Genomic DNA, 19,376 nt, shown 5'->3' with positions numbered 1-19,376 from the left:
TGTGGGTTATATGGAAATTTAATTTTATCTACAGTTCTTCTGCCTTTGTTTCCCCCATTAACCAGTGGCCATGCACTTGTGTGAACTGGAACATTGATTTTCAGATATGATCCTCTGACCAGCAGTATTGCCATCACATATTAACTTCTCATAAATACAAATTCATGAGTTCCACTTTGATCTACTGAATCAGGATTTCCATGACTGGAACTCAGAAAACTGTGCTTTAACAAACTTTTCAGATTATCCTTATTCATGTTAATATTTAGGAACCTCTGAACTAGAGGTGCAGAGCATCAAGTAGCAGGAAGGAATGAACTAGTCATGGAGCCTTGACTCACTCCTTCATATACTTAATAAAAAAATTATTAAAAGTGCCAGGCACTGTGTTAGGTACTGGTTATACAGAGATGAAGGCATAAGAATGACTTTGTTGATGACATAGAGGAAAAGAATGCATTTAGTCAGAGTTGTGTTAAGTTTGAACAATCTAAAGTACATCTAAATGGTAGTGTCCCATAGGCAATAGGAAGCACAGTTGGCCTTTAATCAGAAAAGATATCTTGTCTAAAAAGTTACCAGTCCTTAAAAGAAGAGCTAAACTTCTGGGAGCTAATGGCCTTGTGTGGGGTGGGGTCTAGTTGGGGGCTGGCAATGTGGAGTGAGGAATGAGAGGGTCAAATGTTTGAGATTCCTTGAGACCTTGTTAACCATTCCATTCCCAACCAGATTCCCTGCCAGATGTTCTGACTACCTTCTATTTACTCTATTAGTGAAAGGGGGAGATTATTCCTTGCCCTAAGTAGTATGAGATGCCCAAACACGCAATGCCTGACATGATCAGATGAGATCAGCAATAGTTTATTAGTCACATATACTCACAGCCTGGGGAGAGGAGGACACCATATGCCAGGGCCCACAGGGGTTTCTCTTGGGAGCAGAGTGAACCAGCAGGGGCTATGGGAGGCAAGATTTATAATGACAAGACAGTGAGGTGACCTTTGATCCCTGTTGGAGGGTGTGGTTTATTTGAATAGTAACTTGGGCTGTCAAAGAGATGAAACCTCTTAGGTTGAAGAGCCGGGTAGTGTGTAGCTAGCTGGGCTGACAGGTGAGCTAGCTGGGTGGGGAGCAAGGGAACTCATGGTAGGCCTTTGGGATTCTGTGAGGCTTAAAGCTGTCAAGGCAGCACATGGAATTTCGGATTTTACAATTCACCAGCATACATGGGAAGTGCACTTCAACAACCGTCTTCTTTTAAGGGAGTTTATCTGGGCTAAAGCCTTCTTGTTCTCTTTTGGTTTTCATTGCACAGCCTGATATCTCTCTGCCACCTGTTAGAAATAAGCCCATCGACACAACCAAAGAAGGGACACAGAGGGAGCACAGTGAAGGGAGGCTTTAATCAACGTTCTTGCAAGAGCAGGTGTCTGATGAACAGGCACACTTAGGGCAGTTACAGCAGACAATTTATCTCCTAGCATGCAAGCCCCTCCCCTGGTTCCTCTTTGGCTGAGTACTACAGAGGTTACAGCCTTACCCATGATGAGGTTTTGGGGTGATGGTGGGGGGTCCAGAGCCAATGACCAAGAAATAATTCTTGAAGATGTCTTTGGTGCAAAAAGGTGATTTTATTAAAGCACAGGATCAGGACCCATGGGCAGAAAGAGTTGCGCTGGGGTTGTGAAGAATGGCTGGTTTTATACTATGGAGTTGGGGAGGTAAAGTCAAAAGGGAGGCTTCCAGAGGGACTTTGATATGCTAAAGAGAACTCTTAAGATACCTGAGGCCTTGCTATTGTTAAGCTAAGGTTGTTTTCCTTCTGGTAAGGCATTAACATTAGGACGGTAGGGAGTTCCTGGAGAAATTTTATACTCTATTTGCCTCAAGTATTTGTCAATGGGCTGCAGGTCACCAGAAAATTTAATTTTACCTGCCATTTCCTTCTTGCCTTTGTTCTCCATATCACTATGGAGGGGTGATGTTGGGGCTCCAGGAAACTGAGTCCATAGGTTTCTGGAGATTAGGCTTTTTCTTGCCTAATAAGATTGGCTTTTTCTTGTAATTTATTAAGATAAAATCATGGAGACCAATGTCCTGTATGACTATGATCTCTATCAGTTGGCCATTTGTTTTCTTTCCTTTCCTTTGTCCTGGGGCAGACAGGAGTGCCTGAAAAATATCACACATCCCACCTGGGGGGGGGGGGGGAGGGGGTTGTGTGTGCTAGCTTGCACTTTGTCAGCCCACCCCATGCTCCCTTATCACCTGGATGTCACCCATGCCAATGTAAGACAAAAAGTAGTCTGATTGGAACAAATGTACATTCACTAAGGTGACACAGAGATTTTCAGTCCTTCTTCCCTTTGTTCTTTGGTGCATGCTCATTGCAAAGCCCATGAAAATAAACCCGGGAAAATAAGTCCACGAAACAGAGAGGGGAAGAAGAACCAGGAAGTGAAGGGTCTAAGTGTTTGGGACTCCACTGTGGTGGGGAGAAGTTGTACATATTTCCAATAGGTTGTAAACCTACTGTTAACTAGACAGCACAGCTTTTATTTGGTATTTCTGAAAATGAATCATCTCCCTTCTCACACTGTTATGGAATCAGGCTGGAATGCTGGCAGAAAAACCAAGCAGCACTTGGAGACCCTGGTGGACTGGAGATTTACTTAACACCAGCGGGCTCAGAGGAGATCGTTTCTCCAAAGATCTGAGCCCTGAATGCGAACGGGAAGGGTAATTTATAATTATCAGCCTTCATATTTGTGTGTGCGTGTGTGTGTGGGGGGGTGGGTTTCGCGCGGGCAGCAAAGGAAGAAGAGCTCGGAGGAAGGGGTCTCTAAGCTAGAGACCAGAGTTTGTTTTAGTCCAATCAGCCATCTTTGGTGTACATTATCCACTTCTCCAACATTCCCCCCTTTGATGCCTTAAAAAAAAAAAAAACTTTTAATAGGCATCACCTTTCAGTTTTACAGGTTGGTACTCTCAGAAGGCTAAGATATGTGCAGTAGTTTGGCAAGCAACAGTGTTTTCAATAAAACATACCATGGCATTCAGTATACAGGGGCCGATGGATACAAGTAAAATTATGGAGAGGAGGGGCCCCGCCAGGGCAGGAAGCAGGATGCCCAATCTGTGAGATTCCATCCTTTCCATTGATTGATATTTTCCTATTGTTTATGTTGAATTCTTTCCTTGAATTTCTTAACCTTAGTTGTAACTATTCTTGACTGGTTTAGGAGATAGCAACATTCCTCCCCCAGAAAGATGCAAGTCCCTCCTTTTTCTGAAGTGAGGAGGTCGAGGGCTCACCTATTTTGGAGGGTCACCACCGCCAAAGAGTTTATTTGGCTTTGTAAGGTTACCAGAGAATCTGCCACCTGTTCCATGTCTTCATTTAGCTCTTGAGATAGTCTATGGTATAGTCCCACGGATGAACCTATGCCCCCTATTCCAGTTCCTATTCCTGTCTCAATTTCTGCTCATATCAGAACAGGTAGCAGGACTGCCTGTTTAGTCTGGGACTTGGGGCTAAAGGCAGTTAGGAGCTGATCTTCAGTGTATACAGATATCTCTGGGGTTAGGAAGACAGAATAACATATCTGAGTCCAGTTGGCTTCTAAGCATTGGTAGCCTGAATTAGAACATAGATAGAACACCCTAGGGGTTGAACATAGGGTTGTATTCCTCTTTAAGGTTATATTTCTTCATTATAGAGAGGTACCATTCATACCCTCAGGGACTGTACAGATTAGATTGTTGGCATTTGTGAAACAGAGCCCAGTGGTCAGGGTCCAATTAAGACAGAAGTGTTGGATTTGAGATTTTCAGGAGCTTCCCAGGTCAAAGGGATAGGAGTGGCTAAGTAAGCCCTCCAGCTGAGGGGCAAACACATCCAGCAGGTAGGGGTGTGATCATCTATTTGATGGAGGACTTTAGAGTAGTGTTAGTCCAAAGCTGGAGTGGGGAATTGGTAAGCATCTGACTGAGGGCTGAAAGCCTCAAACACTGGTAGGCTGCTGGGGGAGTGGTCGCCTTTATGGTTTATATTACCCTATCCTGGGTATATTTTATAAACTTTTGAAGGGCCCTGTCTTGCATTCCTCCCCTGTCTGAGATCCCCCATTGAGGAAGCTAAGTGTAACAAGCTTCCCTCTCTGGAGGCCCTTGTTGTGACATGGATTTCTGACATTTTGGGTTATCCCCATGGTCCAAACCTTAGTCCTTGGGGCCCCGGGGGGCCTGACAGATAGTGGGTGTTTTTCCCTTGTAGCAATCTTTGTGGAGGGAGGTGAAGGTGCTGAACGACCTTGACCCCCTTATTGTCATATAACAATCCTGGGGGCAAAGTGGGTAAGTGGCAGTTGTGAAAGTGAGAGAGGTTATCATAATATACAGACAATACTTAATAATCCTCCCATCTAGAGGAGGTATGTGAGATCCAGCATACATCTTTTGTCCCATGTCCAGCTTGTTGGTGCAGTCTCTATCAGCCCAACAGTAAGAAGATCAGGGCTATGACACCAGTGAAAGGTAAGGGCTGGCAGAGTTGTATCCAAATCCCTGGGTTCGGTGCATATATTGATTCCTCAAGCTTCTGCCATGCACAGGCCAGCCAACTTCCAGGTTGTGGTTGGAGCAGGGCTGGAGATCTCAGGGGCCAGTGTCTTTTTGAGGGTCAGTTTAAGTGGGTTGCCTGGATCACTTTGCCAGGTTGAAGGTTCCTCTGAGTTGGCCTTCTTAGCTCTGGAGTGATGAACCCATGGGGTGATACCTGAAACTGAATCCTCTATTTGGTTGTATGTCTGTAAAGTCCACCTCCAAGTCTTCCAAAGGGATAGGTTTCTGGTAACTGTCAGATCAGGTTTAGGGAAGATATGGTTTGCATATTTAGAGATCCATAGTGTTTTTCAGTTGTTTAAATAATCATATGTCCATAGGGTCTTATTATTATCCCCATAGTATAACAAGCACAGAAGATTGCCTATATATGAAATACTGTGACAATTTTCTGAAGTTTATCTCAAGTTGTCTAGTTTAGGTAAACAACAAACATTTAAAGGCAATCATAACTAGAATTTAACATCCATAACGATGCATTGTTGAAACATAGTTGTTCTCTCTAAACACCCCCCCCCCCCTTTCCAGAGATAGCCAAATTGAGACCAATGCATTTGTAGAACAAATCCAGTCTTAACAAATCTGGCCTAATTATTTACATAAGCTCAGCAAGAATAGCGATTGATTGTGAGGATCTTTTAAAGTTTGCTTTGTTGGAACCTTTTATAAGGAATCTCCAGGTTGAACTTTTAGTAGCCTCTCCAGGCCAGAAGTCAAGCCAAATACATGCCATCAGACAGGCCTGCAATACCTGTAGAATTGGGCGAATTCCTCTTCATGAGGTCCCCAAGATATCCTGAGGTTCCTGCACCTGCCAGGAAGTGACCTTCTTTACTTACCCGGTGAGGCTGCTGGGAACTCTGTAAGCAGGGACCAGGCCAACACTTCCAAGGGGCTTTATGGCTCCATGTTTTATAAAGCCAACCCTAATTCCTTAAAGCTGTCTGGTCATATCTGAGTCTATGAATGTCATCCTCAAATATGACATTCCAGTCAAAGCCTTGGTAAAATAACCAGTATTTCCAAATGGTGACCTGTTATAAGATGAACAGATTCTTATTGAACTTTTGCAAACAATTGTAATTGCCATGAAAGAAAGAATACTCATTGAGAGTTTTGAATTTCAGGGGAATTATGTAGATAGAAAAGATAAATGCTTCAGTTTACAAATGCATACTTTATGACATTTTTATATATCATAGTTATCTTAAGAGAAAGTTTCCTTAATCTGGAAGAGGAAACATTAGGGAACCAACAATATTTTTAACAAGAATCACAAAACTATAATCTTCCTCAGTTCATTTAATCTCATGTTCCTAATTCTTATTCAATTTGAATGCAGCTTTTTAGTTATGGAAATTTTTACCCATTTTAGTATTAATCTTAAGGATGTTGAATACCTGTATTTGTCCCCAAATTCCTTTTTATAAATCTTCTTGAAGAAGAGACATGTTTTGTGAGAGAATAAGAACATTTATAAATGGCAAAATCTCAGAAATAGACATCATTAAAGATCTGATGAGAGTTCATTATGATGCAATTGACAAAGAAATTCGGTTATTTCTGTGACACATAACATCTCAAGTAATCAGAATATTAAGTGATGACCTTATATCAAAACATTAAAATTTTAGGAATTGCATATATTCAGGCAGTTACAGCATTTACCTGTGCAATACAATCTAAGGTTTACTATTGTATGACAGAGCTTTTCCAAGTAACTTGACATCCCAAATAAAAGAGCCTAATTGGTCAAGAAGACTTCATTTACCATTTAAATCCTGAGAAGTTTGTTAAAACCCCAAAAGTCATAAGTGCATCCTAAATAGGATTACAGATCATTACAAATCTTACAATTTTATATATTCAACCAAAGTGGCAATAAAAGATCCCAAAGGTGAATGTATAGCATTATACAGTTGTTATCAAAACCTAGCTCCTTTAACATTCAGAAGTTTTAACTAAGTAATCAAAGACCTGATAGAGATGAGACCTAAAACTTTGATTTTCCTGGAGGATAAACCTTTGTTTGCATTGTCTTATCAAAAGCAGATCAACAGTTTAAGAAAACTTTGTCATTTGAGCAGAGAGAAAAGCAGGATTTCAACCTTATACTAGTGTACTTTTAAACTTCCATTCATCTCAACCTTCTATAACTTTCTTTTGCTTCTAAATTTTGTCCCAAAGACATTTCTTTCCAAATAACCAGTTTCATTCAGGACAAAATTATTTTCTTCTACCCTCAAAGAAACTGTATTTCCATTCCTTATATCTTTCTTATATACCTCCTATTTTCCTACATACAGAGTTGCTTTCTTTATTTTCATCAGTCTTAAGTATATTTAGCAAAATTTAAACTCTTAGGAAACTTTAGTCTCCAAATGAGGACTTGGTAACCAATTAAGAGGTGTTTAATCAGAATTTTTTTAGATGGTAAATTCATGAATCAATTAAGTACAAAGCATGCTTTCCAATAGGTCTGAATAGCCTTAATTTCTCAGCAATAAGAAGTTAAAAACACAAACCTATGTTCAATAATCAAAGCTTTAGCATTCCATACTATTTGGAAAGTTTCAGGATGCCAAGGACCTTGAAAGTTATCTTAACAATTACCCATGAAAACTTTGAGACAAACAAAATTAACTATCATTAACAAACTGCAACAGAAATAACATGAGCTTATTTGACCTTTGCTGATAACTTTAAAGACAGGTCCAATAAACTTAGATTAGTTTAAACATCTAATATGTTTAACTGCATCCACCTAAAAGTCAATCAACTTTTCCCCATTGTCAATTTTCATTTGGGGCACCAGTGGAGATATCTGAAATGGGTGGTCCAAGGAGGGTGCACTTTGCTCCTTGACTTGGAGGGTGGGAGGAGGAACCAGTGGTGCCTGAGACACTGAGGATGGTATAGGACCACACCCAAGTTGGTGCAGAAACATGAGGGGAAGGGGAAGGCAGAAGCAGCAACTTCTTGGGAATATTCCTTAAAGTCCCTGTCCTGAGGTAGACTAACCACAGTTGGCTCCAACTATAGCTTTTAACCTGGGAAATGAGGGAGAATCCCTCACATCTATTAAGCAGAGGAACAGGGAGAGAGAGTCAGTGTCCCCTTTTAGTCTGGTTCTGTCTCAGCTAGACCAACAAGGTCCCCTTCTGGAGGTTCCTCCTGATTTCCGCTGGGTTTTGGGGACTTTCCCTGGTTGGGACACTTATTCTTTTTAATGTCCTTTCCCCTTGCAGTAGGTTCATTGACCCCTTGCTAAGGATGTTCTGGGCATCCCCCCTTGCTACTGGGCATATTTATGGCTTTGTCAGACCCCTGCTCTGATCTTCCTGAGAGCCTCTTGATATCAGTGGATGTGGACTGGCATCTGGAGAGCGCCTGCCCCTGATGGAGGGCACCTGTGCTTGGCCTAGGGTGCAATCTGGCCATGAGCCTTGTGGGGGAGGGTTCTCTGGCCTGGAAGGGGAGGAGAAATGGGCGGCTGCTGCAGCAGCAGCAGTGCTCTGGCTGGGGCAGCAGTGGCAGCAGTCCACCAGGGGAGGAGTTTCAAGCTCGGGAGGGGGGAGGGAGCCTAAAGAGTCATGAAGAGGGTAACATTAGGGGAGCGGTGGGTCGCTCCTTTGGCTCCCTGGGTGAGTCTCCAGATAAAGCAGCTAAAACCTTTACCTGGCTCTCCTTGTTCTGTCCCAACCCCACAATGTTCCTGTGAGGCAGAGTCACAAAGACAGAGGGACAGGGGCATCCCCTCCAGTGAGGAGACCAGCCAGATGCCCGCCTGGCTGTGTCTTGAAGGAACCTAGGCGACGCTCAGCCCACAGGTCCCAGCCCTGCCACCCACAATCAGAAACCATTCTGATATCGCCACACCGAGTGCCATCCATCATGGAATCACAGATGGGCCCACTCAGACTCCATGCCCCCCTGGGGACCCCAAGGGCACCTGCCTGTGGAGCCACAGAATCTAACTCAGCAGGCAAGCTAGACCGAGTCACACATTCACATTCACATACACACCAGAGGTTATTATATTCCCTACCATAAAATCCCTACCTGTGAGACTTCTGAAGTCTCAGGTAGTGATCAGGTCCCCCTTCCACTCTTGCAAGTAGGCCTGACTAGATTGGGCCCCAGCCTTACGGTTCGACGGTGGGGTCCAGGTCCTCACCTGCCAAGTATCCTCAAGTCTGGTGGGAACGGTGGAGTGGGCCGGCCTGAAGGGGACAGAGAAGGAGACTGCTGAAATTTAGGCAGGGTGCACACTCTCCCTTGTGATCCCTCATTCTGTAACTGCCTCGCTCTTCTCCCAAACTGGTGGCAACAATGGGCCAGCGCTGTTGGGTTTCCCAGTCAGGGAACCAAATTTGTTATGGAATCAGGCTGAAACTCTGGCAGAAAAACCAAGTGGCTCTCAGAGACCTTGGTGGATTGGAGATTTATTTAACACCAGCGGGCTCAGAGGAGACCGTTTCTCCAAAGATCTGAGCTCCGAATGCGAGCGGGAAGGGTAATTTATAGTTATCAGCCTCCATATTTGTGTGTGTGTGGGGGGGGATGGTTTTCCCATGCATGCAGCAAAGGAAGAAGAGCCCAGAGGAGGGGTCTCTAAGCTAGAGACCAGAGTTTGTTTTAGTCCAATCAGCCATCTTCAGTGTACTTTATCCACTTCTCCAACAACACCACCGGCCTTCTCTCTCTCTTTCTCTCTCTCTCTCTCTCTCTCTCTCTCACACACACACACACACACACACACTTTTATATTGACAATAGGTTTGGATAGTCCTCCTTGATGTGGGAAACAAAGGCAAAAGGAACTGTAGATAAAATTAAATTTCCATTTAACCCACAGCCCATTGGCGTATAACTTGAGACAGGCAGAGTATGACATTCTTCCAGGAACTCCAGCTGTCTTAATGTTAATGCTTTGCTAGAGGGAAAAACAACCTTAGCTTGACAATATCTAGGCTTCCAGGATCCTGTGAGTCTTATTTAACATATGAAAGCCCCTTTTGAAACTTCCCTTTGCCTTTACCTCCTCCAACTCCCAAATGTATAATCAGTTATTCCTCACAACCTCATGCAGCTCTTTCTGCCCACAGGTCCTGTCCCTGTGCTTTAATAAAATCACCTTTTTGCAGCAAAGACATCTCAAGAATTCTTTCTTGGTCCCTGGGTCTGAACACCAACACTTCAAACCACATCACTCATGGCTGTAAATTCAGCTGGCAGTCAGGTTACCACCCCAGACTGTAGAAGAAAGTGTCTTGTGTTTCTTAAATGATCCATATACTCAGACGTGGTATTCCCAGCCTGGGTCTAGGATCTAAGTAAGCTCTTGCTTATCTGAGAAAGTGGGTCTCATATTCTTATATAGAAACACAAATAGTCAAGATGGCAGAGAGAAAAAGAGCATGTTTAAGGAAGCGAAGAAGAGTGGTAAGAGAAGTTGGAAGAGAAGCTGGGGAGGTATATCAGAGAAATCAAACTAAAAGAGACTACTCAATAAGAATGGGGTGGTTGAGAAGAACACATGCTGCTGGGAGCAGTGGAAGAAATGGACTGAAAAGTGAATATTGGATTTTTCATTTCAGATGTATTCATGCTACCTTGTTAGAACAGTTTTGATAGAATATGTGTGTAAAGATATGTGTGGGGAAGAGTAAGGGGAGGGGTAGGAGAAAGAAAGATGAAACCGTAGAACAGTGAATTCAGAGAGAATGGATACTAAGGTATTTATGGGAGAAATTACATCCTTCAAATACTCCAGCAACAACATCAAAAATTTAGTGGGATTGGAATGGGGAATTAACTAAATAAGAATGGAGGATTATTGATTATTCTCCATTAGAGCTATCTGATGGGTCCTCATTATTCTATTATGAGACTACTTTTTAAGCTTATGATGTGTTTGAAATGGTCAATAATAAATGTCTGAGTGTTTCTTGAGGACCAGAAGGGGCCATGCAGGAGAGAAAGCCATCAAGGGGACATTTGTGAGAGGGCAAGGAGACCCCAGTGGAAAAAAGATGAAGGTGTATCAGCTAATGACAAGGGGCTGAGGAAGAAACTGTAATATATTCCAACACTTCTAACCCTACAACCTGTTTAGGAGAGCAGCAGTAGAGAGGAGCCCAGCAGATCTTTAAAGGGCACTTTGAAAGAAAGTATCAACTTTAATCATCTGCCAGTCTGGTTCAGGGATATATCAGCTTTAATTGTCTACTAAGACTGGCAAACTTGAAGCCATACAAGTAAATAAAGAACTGTTTTATCTCTTCACCTCTCCTCTCTTCTTCATTCTGTCTGTTCCCCGCTCCCCACCCAACTTTAATCCCTAGGGAGAGCAAGTCTTCAGGTAGCAAGTGAAGGAGAATGTAACCAGAAGGCCAAGTCCCTTTCCTCACCCCAACTTGAAGCAGGATTTTGGGGTGGGGGGTAGGAAGGGTAGGGGTGGGGAAAAGATGTGATGCTAAATTAAGTTCAGAGATTTGAGTATTGCACTGAACTGGACATTCTAATTATTGTATTGAGGCTGTTTGCAATGTAATATGACAATAGGACTGTCTATCAAGAATAAGTGGAAAAGTGTAAGAGGTAGGATTGAATTAAGGGATGGTGGAAGACAACTAATGTTTTGATCACCAATTATACTTAAGGTTGTGGACTACACCATTTTTATTTCTGGTTTTATTTCCTTATCATGATCATTTCAGCTCACACTCAAACTATTCCAACAAACCCATTCTCTTCCTTACCACTAATTTCTGTTTCCCACCTCCTCATTTCTGTTTCTGGCGACTTCATTTTTCCCAGTCTCTCAGGCTCAATATCTAGGAATTAATTTTGATTCTTCAGCCATCAGGTGTATTGATTTTTCTTTCTCATTAGGTTCTCTGACTCCACCACTCACTGACTGTGGGCCTGGCATAAACTAGGAGATGTGTTCTAGGATGTCTACAACTCAGCCATTTCAATTGGTAGTCCCTGATGAAGGTGGTCATATCTATATTATGAGAATGCGACCCCATGGCCATAGTGACTGGATGGACCAGCAATCAAGTACAGCTTGATAGGTAGATATACTGGGGCAATATGATTCTCTTTCAAGAATGTGAACCAATACCAGTTTTTGTTGTTGTTGTTGTTGTTGTTGTTGAACAACTTTGAGAAGGTTTTTATTCCTAATGGCCAAACTAGGTCTGAAAGGAAGAGAGTCAACATTTAATCCCTCTGAGCCTTAATCTTCATATTTATAACATTTAATCCCTGCTCTATTATTTATACTAGTAGTGGCAAACTAAGTAGCTTACTACTTCTAAACAAGGTCATTTTAATTTAAAAAATTTTTAATGCTTTAATTTAAATTCCAGTTAGTTAACATACAGTAATACTAGTTTCAGGTGTACAATATAGTGATTCAACACTTCCATACAACACCCAGTGTGCATCACAAGTTCAGCAAAGGAAACAATCAGCAAAACTAAAAAGCAACCTATAGAATGGGAGAAGATATATGCAAATGACATATCTGATAAAGGGTTAGTAATCAAAATCTATAAAGAACTTAGCAAACTCAACACCTTGAAATTGAATAATCCAGTTAAAAAATGAGCAGAAGACATTTTTCCAAAGAAGACATCCAGATGTCCAACACACACATGAAAAGATGCTCAACATCACTTATCATCAGGGAAATGCAAATCAAAACTACAATGAGATACCATCTCACACCTGTTAGAATGGCTAAACTCAACAACACCAGAAAGAACAGGTGTTGGTGAGGATGTGGGAATAGGGAACCCCTCTTGTATTGTTGGTGGGAATGCAAATTGGTGCAGGTAGCCTGGAAAACAGTATAGAGGTTCCTCAAAAAAGTTTAAAAAATTGTTACAATCCAGCAATTGCACTACTAGGTATTTACCCAAAGAATACAAAAATAACTAATTCAAAGGGATACATGCACCCTGATGTTTATAGCAGTGTTATCTACAATAGCCAAATTATGGAAACAGCCAAGTGTGTCCATTGATGGATGACTGGATAAAGAAGATGTCACACACACACACACACACACACACAAGCACACAAACTGGAATATTACTTAGCTATAAAAAAGAATGAAATCTTGCCATTTGCAATGACACGGATGGAGCCAGAGAGTATTAAGCTAAGTGAAATAAGTCAAGCAGAGAAAGACAAATACCAAACAGGGTCATTTTTAAAAACTATGTGTAATTCACACTATAAAATTCACAATTTTAAGCTGTACATTTCAGATGTTTTTATTGTATTCACAATATTGTGGAGCCATCCCTGTCTCACTCCAGAACATTTTTATCATTCCAGAAAGAAATTTCATACCTGTTAGCAACCACTTCTCATTCTCTTCTCCACTGGCCTTGGCCCACACCCCCTTTCACTGCAAACCACTAATTTTCTGTCTCTGTGGATTTGACTATTCTGGGTATTTCATATAAATGAAACCACATACTATGTGGCCTTTTGTGTCTGGCTTCTTTCCCTTAGCATAATGCTTTCAAAGTTTATCTATGTTGTAGCATCTATTGGTACTTTATTCCTTTTTGAGACTGAATAATATTCCATTGTATGGTTATTATCTGTTGATGGACATTTCTATTTTTGGGCTACTATAAATAAACAGTGCTGTTATGAGCATTTGTGTACAAGTTTTTTGTGTGAATATGTTCCCATTTCTCTATGGTATACACCTAGGAGTAGAATTTGGGTCAAATAGTAACTATGTTTAACTTTTTGAGGAATAAACAAACTTTTCTATACTGGTTGTACCATTTCACTTCTTCACAAATATTGTATGAAGGTCTTAATTTTTCCATATTCTTGCCAACACTTGTTATTTTCCTTTTTTAAACACCCCCCCCGCCTTGATATGTATAAAGTGTTTTTTTATTAATTTTCTTTTCAATCAATTTCATTTTCAAAATGGAAAAAACTATTTTTCTCACTATCTTTGCTCATTGTAATGAATTCAGGTAATGCAGTTAGCTATCAAGATAAGCTAATATCAAGATAAAAATAAAAATTGTCCACAACTCCATCAATCCAATGATAGCAACTGTTAGCTTTTGGAGGAGGGCAATAGTTTGAAGTGCTATCTCATCTAGGTCTTGGAAATACCTACACTGTGGAATATATCTCTGTATGAACTGAAGTTCTTGTTTGCCAGAGTTCTAAATAAATACTACCCAATTTTTGGAAATTATCCATTTCCACCCCTACCTCCTGTTTACACAATCTTGAGATAATTGCTTAGAAACAGTTTTATTTAGTCAAATGCTTCTCCCATCCAGATTATGTCTGAAAAGTGAGAAGAAGAATAACCATGTATTGAATTTTTGTGAGACAACAGGCATGGCATTAAGGCACCTTCATTGTATTACCTTATTTAATATTCAGAACAGCTTTGTGCGACAGATCTTATTGTCATTCCCCTTCACAGACTGAAACAGATGCTGAATGATGTTAAAAGTAACTTACTGATAAATCTAAGGCCATGATTTTCCAACCTGGATCTGAGAACCAAAAAACTAGTTTTCGTGTTGTTGTGTTGTTGTTCAGTTCAACATGCAACATCATTTGGTGGGTTACTTCTTTATTCTATTGCAGTTTTTATTAATTCAGTTAATCACGTATTTTAAGCAGTTAGTGGTGAATAACTTTAAGGACAATACAATAAGAAACTGAATAAGAGAAAATATGTCAAAAATACAGTTATGAATTATTGATAGTGTAGCCTATTAAATATCTTTAAGCATTCTGATAGTTTCATTGAAGCTTAATAGATAACCAATAAACATAATTTAAGATGGACAATTTGGTAAGTTTTGATATATGAATGCTCCTGAGACACCTTCACAGCACAGTCAAGTTAGTGAGCATATCAATCATGTCCAGAGTTTCCTCTTGATCTATGGTAATTGCTCCTTTCTTCCCCACTCCTGTGCACTTCCATCCTCAACCAACCACTAATGTGCTTTCTGTTACTATAGTTTGCGTGTTCTAAAGTTTTTATAAATAGAATCATTTTGTATGTACTCTTCCTTTTTAATCCAGCTTTTTCACTCAGCTTAGTTATTTTGAGAATCATCCATGTTGTAGTGAATCTCAATAGTTTATTCCTTGTTGGTGGTGAGGAGTAATTTTATTGTATAGATACACTATAGTTTGTTTATCCATTCACCAGTGAATGGATATTTGGGTTCCAGTTTTTTACTATTGCAAACAATAGCATTCATGTTTTGTATAGAAATATGCTTTTATTGCTTTTGGGTAAATACCTAAGAGTGGAATGGCTAGATCATATGATAGATGTATGTTTACTTACTTTAAACATCTTTTTTTAAATTGATTTATTGAGGTATAAATTATGTACTTTAACATTCATTCATTATAAGTGTACAGTTCAATGAATTTTAATATTACAGAGTTGTATAATCACAATCCAACTTTTGGTAATTTCCATCACCTTAAAAAGACCATTGGTCCATTAGCAGTCACTCTCTGCTTCTACCCTAAGCTCCAGGCAAACACTAATCTACTTTTCATTTCTATAGATTTTCTGTTTTGAGCTTGAGGGCTGGAGATGGAGTGGGCTGGCAAAAGTGTGTGTGTGGAAGGACTAGGGCATGCTGCAACAGAGCTACCTTGGGGGGACAGCTGGATTTGGTATGGGCCAGGGCCCAGGGCAAGCTGGGGTGGCCCTACTAGTCCCTCTAGAGCTCCTAGATCATGCTTACTCCATGCTATCAAGGTGGAAAGGGAATGTAAAAAATGGCAGTTGCCAGCACCTCCAACCCAGGAGAGAGAGATTTCCAGCAGTTCCTTGTTTTGCAGATGCTCTAGAGTTAGTAAATAGGTTTCTTTAACTTATAGTCTCGTTGTCCCTTTAAACTAGGTGCTCCTTGAAAGTTTTGCTGTGCCAAGATGGGGAAACCTTATTGACTTGTTGATGTCCCTACCTACTTCAGATTGCTGCCTGGGGGGTGGTGTTCCCATAATTATTGTGTCACCATTTGTTTTACCCTTCTCTCTGTGGTCCCTCTATCATTTGTTATACAGAAACTGTTCAATCAGCCCTCAGTTCTCTTAAGGAGGGATTGCTGTATATGTACGCATTTAGATTTTGTGTTTCTGTGGGTGGAGAGGACTTCAGGGTCTTCCTATGCTACCATCTTGGACCAATTCATTTTTTTTTTTTTTTTTTTTTGGTATATGGATATCCAATTGTATGAACACTATTTGTTGATAAGACTTCCTTTTTCCATTGAATTGTCTTTGCAGTTTTGTAAACAATCAGTTGTGTATATATGATTAAGTCTATTTCTGAACTGTCTATGCTCTATCTTTATGGACATACCACATTGTCCACATAAATGTAGCTTTATAGCAAGCCTTGCAAGTAAGTAGTAGACAAAAAAATTTTTTTTTTCAAAATTGTTTTGGCAATTCTAGGCCCTCTGAATTTCCATATAAATTTAAAAATCAGCTTGGGGTTTTGATTGGGATTGCACTAAACCTATATACCAACTTGGGAAAAATGGACATCTTAACCATATTATGTCTTCTTTTTTTTAAGTTTACTATTTGTTTTGACAGAGAGAGAGAAAGAGAGAGAAAGAGTGAGCACATGAGTTGGGGAGTGGAAGAAGGAGGGAGAGAGAGAATCCCAAGCAGGCTCTGCTGACAGCACAGAGCCCGATGTGGGGCTCAATCCCACAAACTGTGAGATCATGACCCTAGTCAAAATCAAAAGTCGGATGCTCAAAAGACTGAGCCACCCAGGCACCCCAACCATATTAGATCTTCTGACCCATAAACGAAGTATATCCCTCCACTTATTTAGGTCTTCCTTAATTTCTTTCAGTTGTGTTTGGTTGTTTTCAGTTTATAGGTCTTGCACATCTATGTCATATTTCTCCCTAAGTATTTAAAAATGTTTAATTGTATTATAAATAGTATTTTAAAATTTTCAATTTCCAGGTTTCTTTTATTATACAGAAATACAGTTGATTTCTGTGTATGGATATTGTATCATTCTGCATCCTTGCTAAATTCATTAGTTCTATTAGCTTCTTTGTAGATTCCATTGGATTTTTTGCATGGATGATCATCTTATTTTTAAGTAAAGGCAGTTTTACATTTTCTTTTCCAATTTGGATTATTTATTTCTTTGTCTTGCCTTATTGCAATTACTCGAACCTCCAGAAAAATTCTGGACAGAAGTAGTGAGACTGACTTCCTTTTATTGTTCTTGATCTTAACCAGTCTTCTATTCAGTCTTAGACTATTATGATGCTAGCTGTAAGTTTGCTTTGGTCTATGCCCTTTATCAGGCTAAGGAAGTTCCCTTACAGACTGTTTTTATCAGGAATGGATGTTAGATTTTGTCAGCTGCTTTTTCTGCATCTAGTGAGATGATCATATGGTTTTCTCTTATAGCTTGTTAAAATAGTAAATTACAGTAATTAATTTTTGAATATTAAACTAACATTGTATTCCTGGGATGAACCCCACTTGATCATTATATACCCTTATATCCCTTTAATACATATAATACATATCCTTATATATATTATACATCTACTTTTTATATTTGTGGATTGATTAAAATTTTAGCATGTAAATTTTTGAATTTTTGTATCTATGTTCATGAAAATATTGATCTGTATTTTTCTTTTCTTGTAATATCTTTGGTTTTGATATCAGTGTAATGGTTGCCTCATAAAATAAGTTCAATAGAATTCTCTCCTTTTTAATTTTTTGACAGAGTTTGCTTAGAATTGATATTATTTCTTCATTAAATGTTTGAAAGAATTTACCACTGAACTGAAGTTTTTTTGTTAAAACATTTTAAACTATAAATTCACTTTAAAAAATGAATATAGGGCTATTCATATTGTCTGTTTCTTCTTGAGCGAGTCTTAATATTTTGTGCCTTTCAAGGATTTTGTCTATTTTCACTGAAATTACCAAAATGTTGTCCATAGTATTCTCCTTTTCATCCTTTTAATATCTTTAGAGTCTATAGTAATGCCAATTCTCTTATTATTAATATTGGTAATTTGTATTATTTCTTTTTGTTTTTCTGATCAGTCTGGCTAGAGGCTTATCAATTTTATTAATTTTTCTCTAATATCTAGCGTTTGGTTTCATTGATTCCTCTATCATTTTTCCAATCTACTTAATAGATTACTACATAATTTTATAGTTATATCTTTGCTATATCTTGAAACATCTGTACTTTTATCAAATTATCTTAAAATACTTTTTAATGTTTATTTTTGAGAGAGAGAGAGAGAGAGAGAGAGCGAGCACAAGGGGGGGAGGGGCAGAGAGAGACAGGGAGACACAGAATTCAAAGCAGGCTCCAGGCTCTGAGGTGTCAGCACAGAGCCTGATGTGGGGCTTGAACTCACAAGCTGTGAGATCATGACCTGAGCTGAAGTTGGACACTTATAACCGACTGAACCACCCAGGTGCCCCTATCAAATTATCTTTTGAAGAAATATGGGTCTTTTCATTTTTACTATTAAACTTTTTTACTTATAATGTAATATTTTATACTTATAAAAGACTATATGTAACTTGTAGGTAAAGAAGTATAATAAAATAAACACCTATGAAGTTGGTGGATTACTTCTATACCTGTCAGATCTCTTTAATTCTGATTCCTATCCTCCCCCAACACACACACTTTATCTCTTACAGGTTAACTTCTATTAAAGTTGTAGAGAAATTTGAGCATGTTTCTCTATGTGCTAATTGTACCTAAGAAACATTGTTCTCAGTTAATATCAGTCAGGTTTTCCTGCCTTTTAAAGCTAACATTCACTGAGAGCTTGCAATGTGCAAGGCAATTCTTATGAGTGTCCTAAGAAGCAGGTGTTCCCATCATCTCCTAGTGTTTGAAGTTTGCTTGAAGCCACATTAAAAAGAAAACCGATCTCTAGCTTAAGCACACGTGGATTTATTTTTCTCTCTCAATAAGAAAGTTTGAGAGGGAGGGAGCCAAAACATAAGAGACTCTTAAAAACTGCGAATTGAGGGTTGATGGGGGGTGGGAGGGAGGATAGGGTGAGTGATGACTATTGAGGAGGGCACCTGTTGAGATGAGCACTGGGTGTTGTATGGAAACCAATTTGACAATAAATTTCATATTAAAAATATATATAAACAGAAAAAAAAGAAAGTTTGCAGTTAATACTACAAGACTAGCACAGCAGAAAACAGTGGCACACATGTCCCGCTGACTTACATTATGCTCCCTAGATGTGGACCTGAGTTAGGGATTCATGAGCATGCAATTTACTAAGGAAATGTTCCCAAGAAAGATTGCTAAGGGAGTTGGGCAGAACAGGGATGGACAGGAATCTAAGTTAGAATGTGATCTCATGCTTAAGTCCAGCAGAGGGTAGCTTCAGCATGAAGCCTCTAAGAGAATTTTTGAGTGAAATTTAAGATAGAGTTCTTTGACCCAAGCAAAAACTTCCAAAAGTCTCGTGAGGCTGATGGGAGGAATGCAAACTAGCAGAAATTTTCAACTCTCTGTGCAAGAGGGCAAAGCAACATCAGTACCATAAAAACAATTCTTGTAAGAAAAACTGTAAGTGATGGATATTGAAAGTGCACAGAAGATGGTGGTGGTGGTGGTGTTTATATGGGTGTATGGTACACACAGAAATGTAATAAAAGAATTCAATATAAAG

General features: G+C 39.6%; 1 long non-coding RNA gene across 1 annotated transcript; it reads right to left on the bottom strand.

Annotated features, from left to right (window-relative positions):
- Nucleotides 1–1,384: 1,384 nt before the first annotated feature.
- LOC132663498 (uncharacterized) lies at nucleotides 1,385–9,311 on the bottom strand. The gene is made up of 2 exons (XR_009603082.2): nucleotides 5,463–9,311; nucleotides 1,385–4,855 (listed from the first exon to the last, which is right to left on the bottom strand). It is a non-coding gene; the product is annotated as an uncharacterized LOC132663498 (long non-coding RNA).
- Nucleotides 9,312–19,376: the final 10,065 nt, after the last annotated feature.

Source organism: Panthera onca, chromosome D4, assembly GCF_046562875.1.
Source record: "Panthera onca isolate mPanOnc1 chromosome D4, mPanOnc1 haplotype 2, whole genome shotgun sequence".
In the NCBI taxonomy this organism is placed as follows: domain Eukaryota; kingdom Metazoa; phylum Chordata; class Mammalia; order Carnivora; family Felidae; genus Panthera; species Panthera onca.
This window is presented reverse-complemented; position numbering and strand designations above follow the sequence as displayed.